This window comes from Aegilops tauschii, chromosome 5 (genome assembly GCF_002575655.3).
Source record: "Aegilops tauschii subsp. strangulata cultivar AL8/78 chromosome 5, Aet v6.0, whole genome shotgun sequence".
Lineage (NCBI taxonomy): Eukaryota > Viridiplantae > Streptophyta > Magnoliopsida > Poales > Poaceae > Aegilops > Aegilops tauschii.
Genome location: NC_053039.3, coordinates 411,337,424 through 411,342,863, shown reverse-complemented (window position 1 = coordinate 411,342,863; position 5,440 = coordinate 411,337,424). Strand labels below are relative to the sequence as shown.

At 44.2% G+C, this 5,440-nt stretch overlaps 1 long non-coding RNA gene across 2 annotated transcripts; it reads left to right on the top strand.

Moving 5' to 3' along the window:
* The first annotated feature begins 1,023 nt into the window (after positions 1-1,023).
* LOC109751888 (uncharacterized) lies at positions 1,024-5,144 on the top strand. 2 transcript variants are annotated; one of them, XR_012185064.1, is made up of 5 exons: positions 1,024-1,299; positions 1,398-1,469; positions 3,321-3,475; positions 3,657-3,713; positions 4,863-5,144. It is a non-coding gene; the product is annotated as an uncharacterized lncRNA (long non-coding RNA). The 2 variants fall into 2 exon arrangements; XR_012185063.1 differs by having other exon boundaries at positions 1,063-1,299; positions 1,384-1,469.
* Positions 5,145-5,440: the final 296 nt, after the last annotated feature.

Here is a 5,440-nt window from a genome sequence, read left to right as displayed (position 1 = left end):
ACATTTTGACATCTTTGCAGAGAAGTTCTTTCTGGTTCATTCATATTATAGGGGTAGAGATCTCATGGTTCATTCATAAATTTTTATTTTTGCAGCATTTTGTGACTTTTTTTCATTGCATGGCAAAATTGCCTTCATTAGTCACATCCAATAGTGGGCTTTTTTGGTCATAGTAAAAATCGGCACAATCTGGGCTTCTTCTTTTTTCCACAACAAAAAGGCCTCTAGGCTCCCGAGGTAGGGTGTTCGGGCTGGGCGACTCTCGTCCCGAACGCATGCGTTCAATCGATGCCTCAATAAGACCGAACGAATCGTTCGATCTGGGGCTCTCCCAGACCGAACCTTCGGCAGTTATCGCGGTCCAAACGGAATCGATAACTCCCGAATGCGCTGCGTTTTCGCATCTCAGCCCGAACGCGCTCAGCGTCGTTGGATTGTCTGCACGAATCATAAAGCAACCACGGCGCCACGTCATGCTTTGAGCCCGTTCGGAAAAACTCGCCTCGTCCCCGAACGCACGCACGGCCGCACCTCTCTTATCCTTTTCTTCGTTCCCCACTCTCTCGCCATTTCTTCATCGCACATGGGACAGAGGAGCGAGAGAGAGCCCTTGCGCAGGCGGCGAGGCGGCCGGCGGCGAGCCAATCGGCAGTTATGCAGCCTGCGCCGTACCCGAAGCTGTGCGATGTCAGGAGAGGAGGCGTGTGGCGGCGAGGCGAGGAGCGGGAAGAGGCGGGTGAAGCTGCTGTGATTCGAATCCTCGATGGTGGTCGGCGGAGGCAGCAGTCGGCCAAGATGCCGGCGCGGGGCGCCGTGTTGACGGTGGAGGAGGGAGCCTCGCGCGCGTGGTGATTGCCGGTCACAGAGGCCGAGGTGCTAGGGGTGGAGATTGATGGGCTCGTCGTCCCCGCCGGCCGCCGCCGGCCCCGTCCTCACGCTCCAGCTGGATCGACCGATGGAGCTCTTCTGCGCCACCACCAGCCCCGCGGGCGCGCAACCCCGCCACATCGGTGCGGCCGGACCGACGCTGCCTATGCGACTACGTCGAGGACGGACTCGTGTGTCAAGGATGACGAGGAGGAGAACCACGCCGCGGCCCCGTGTTTGGTGCCTACCAAGGGATCTCCGCCCGCCCCACGTCCTAGCGCGCCTTCGCCCCGCGTGGTCCTGGGCTCCACCATCGCCTTGTGCAGATGGGGATCTGCCACGCGACGGTGCCGTCGGGGCAGGGGTAGCTTGATTACAAGCTCGACGGTGACGCACATATTTGGTCCTCGAGCTGACTACGGCAACAACGTAGTGAGTTTCAATAGCTCCCACCATTTCTTTGTTTGCAAATTTTTGTAGATGTCGCCATTTAGCATTGTGTAGTTATTTGTGCAGTCACTTTTTTGCAGGTGATGAGATGCTAATGGACTAGATTTCCTTGGCAATTCTAGGAAACTATAGTTCATGGACACCCCCAAAATGTATAGTTCATGACAATCAAATTATGTTATTTTGCCATCAAAGGTCCAATTTTACATTTGTTAATATGTCCCCCATTGAAACTTAGTTGCCATGTTTGTGTCTTTTCTTCAGGGTACATTACAGATATATCACATTCTTTTTGCCATGGCAACTTTTGATTTTGGATATGTCCCCATCGAAACTTTAGTTGCCATGCTTGTGTCATTTCTTTAGGGAAAATTACAGATTTATTGCATTCTTGCCATGGCAACTTTTTATTTTTGGATATGTCCCCATCGAAACTTAATTGCCATGCTTTCTTGCCATGGCAACTAATCTTATAATTTTTGCCATCTAAACTTTTAAAACTTTAGTTTATTGATCATGGCAAATTTAGTTCTCTGATCATGGCAAATTCATTGCTTTATTGCCATGGAAACTTTTGATTATAACACAAAATGGCAAATATTGCCATTACAAGTTTTACTAATTATTTCACCTTTATTAACATGACGAATTTACCTAAATTCCCATGGCAATTTTTTAACTTTTATTGCCATGGCAAGTTTACTATTTATTTGACTTTTATTAACATGACAAATTTACCTAATTCCCCATGGCAATATCAAACATTTATTGCCATGGCAAGTTTTACTATTTATTTTCCATGGCTAATATATCTTCATTTTCATGGCAAATTTATCTAAATCCCCATGGCAATATTTAACTTTTATTGCCATGGCAAGTTTTACTTGTTATTTTTGCCATGGTTAATTTATCTTTATTAACATGGCAAATTTACCTAAATTCCCATGGCAATTTTTAACTTTTATTGCCATGGCAAGATTTACTATTCATTTGATCTTTATTAACATGGCAAATTTTACTTTTATTTTTGCATGCCAATTATAAATTTTTCTACACCAATGCAAAATTAACGTTTTATTGCCATGGCAAATTTTCCTTTTATTTCCTATGATTTTTTATTTAATTTCCATGGCAATTTTAATTTTTGTCACTCATGGCAAACATACTTCTATGCAGCATGGCAAGTTTTACTTTTATTTTGCCATGGCAAAAATACATGGAAAACACGACAATTATTACTAAACAATAGATTGTGCATTTTCTGTTTTGTGCTTCGGCAAATTTATATAGTAAAAGTAGCATACAAATTTTTAATCCATATTATTTTGCCATCATGGTACAGATGCAAACTGCCATGATATTTTTTCTTTTTTGAGCCATTGCATAAAAAATATTTTCTTGCCATCATGGTACAGATGCAAAATTGTTTATAAAGTGATGGCAATTTCTGGTTTGAAACCATTGGGATTCTTTTAGTAGTATCTTGTTTTCCATTTTCTATCTATAATGACATTTTTTTTGGACTTTTTCTGTGATGGCAAGTTCATATGCATCCACACTGCACATTTTGCCATGTTTTTGATTGGTAAACAACAAAAATTGCCATGGCAAATTCATACATTTTGACATCTTTGCAGAGAAGTTCTTTCTGGTTCATTCATATTATAGGGGTAGAGATCTCATGGTTCATTCATAAATTTTTATTTTTGCAGCATTTTGTGACTTTTTTTCATTGCATGGCAAAATTGCCTTCATTAGTCACATCCAATAGTGGGCTTTTTTGGTCACAGTAAAAATCGGCACAATCTGGGCTTCTTCTTTTTTCCACAACAAAAAGGCCTCTAGGCTCCCGAGGTAGGGTGTTCGGGCTGGGCGACTCTCGTCCCGAACGCATATAAACTAGAAGCATACTTATAGCATGGTGAAGCGGGTATTCGTAGACCGACAACATACTCTTTTGTTGACCTATACAAGTTATATACTCTTTTTTCTTCTTCGTATAGGCAGTGGTTGGAGCCTTCCACCTTCTTTCACCAGTGAGAACACGATTGCTCCTTGCCTTCGTCGGTCGTTCGGTGGAGTGAGGGGAGGATCCTAGTTCTCGGCCATCTATGTGGTTTAAGTCATTCATATCTCTAGCGTTGCTTCCACATTGGAGGTACTTTGCCTCTCTCTCTCTCTCTCCCTCCCTCCCTCCCCTCCCTCTCTCTCTGACTGGCATCACGGGGGCATTTACCTTCTTTGGCAGGGGTGGCCTATGCGGTGTTCAAAGCTTCATCTGTTGGAAACTTGGTTGTCTTAGTGTGGAGTGCGGGTATGTTGTATGTATCCTTCTGCAGATTTGCCTTGGAGGCCCGCGAGAAGTTCCGGCAGGCAGCGAGGAATGGTAGCAGAATGTGAGTCACGCATGACCTTTGTTATTTCCACATTTTACGATGGCCCTTCTGCGATGAGTGGGCTTCGTTTGAATCATTTTCACTTGGTAGGTTTCAGTCACATCGAAACCTAGTTTTGGGGGGTCTGTATCTCAAAAGGTATAGCCTAATGTTGAGAAGAAGCAGCGGGCCTCCTACCTTCGCATCTCTTCTTAGCGTAGTTAAGCATGCTAACTTTAGCTCAAAAAAGAAAACATGTTCATTTCAGAAATAGTGATGATAACATGTTGTCTTGGCTAGATAACTTGCTCGATTTAGACGCGTGGCAATTATATTGCACGCGGATTCTTTTTGGAAAGCACAAACTCAATGCTCAACAATACTCCCTCCGTTCCTTTACAAGGTGTATTTGTTTTTTCAAAAGTCAAACAAGGGCGTGTTTGATCAAGTTTTTGGAAAAACATATCGACATCTACAATACAAAATTTATATCATTTGATCCATCATGAAAAGTAGTTTCATATTTTATTTATTATGTATTGCAGATGTTGTTATTTTATTATATAATCTTGGTCAAACATTTAAAATGGTTGATTTGCATGGAAACTAATATACCTTATATTCTGGAATGGAGGGGAATCGGACAATCACATAAGCATATGCTCATCTTTTTTTTTTGGTCGGGAAGCACATGAGCACTCGGCAATTACTAGCAGGGGGCATCGGTGGCAAGCTAGGTGTTTTTTTAAGTACAGTTCTTTCTTTCTTTTTGCTTTTGCCAAGTTTGAGTTGTTTACCACGCGCGTGTGTTAAATAAAAAGAGTTGTTTACCACGTGTGCCACGTGGTAAGCACAGCTTTATTCCATGATTAAAATCGAAGTACACGCATGTTCACATACATATGGTTGTCCCTTACACAAAGAGTGAAGTTCAATGGAGCTTGCTGGCGCCGCGTGCTGCCTTGGAAGAAGCTGGATTGAAAGGAGGAAGCGACGTTGGTCCGGTCACGGTGGCGACCCCTTCCGATTGGGCGAAGCCGCCATGGCCAGCATCCTCCACTGCATGCACGATTAACCAAATAAGCAGATTAACCGATCGATTTACGATTAACCAGATAAGCGCGAGACTGTAATTAATGAGTTTATTGATTGTATGCATACGGCACACAGGATGGTAGCACGTACATGTGGAGGAGAGGCCGATCATGTCATGGTCTTTCAGAGTGTTGTGGACTGGAGCACCTTTGCCGGCAGCGGAAGAGATCATCAGCAGCGAGAGCAGCGCGGCCAAGAGCAAGGCCGCCTTGTTGTTCTTCATCGCCGCGTCTGCGAGCGTGGCGCGTGATCAGTGCGTGCGTGTTTATGTGTGGATCACCAGATGGGTGGGAACAGAAGGGAGCTGCATCGTCTTCTGCCCGGCCGGTCTATATATACGCCAGCTCTGTCCATGTATGTATGGAGCGGTTTGGGGCTCCTTAAAGCAGCCTTGTTAGTAGCACGTGGTGTGGCATGTGAGGAGCGACCGAGCGAGAATCAAAATCTCCACCTAGTTAGGGCCGGCCAATTAATCCATCCCCTGATTATTATTATAGGTGTGCTGGAGCAAGAAAAAAAATACTAATGGACTTGTTGCTAAAGCCACTGGAGTAGAACGGTGATGGATCCCTATTTTTGCGTGCGGGGGAGTATGTTCCATTAACTAAATCTCGATCAACACGATCCAATTCACAAAGGTTTACAACCTGTTG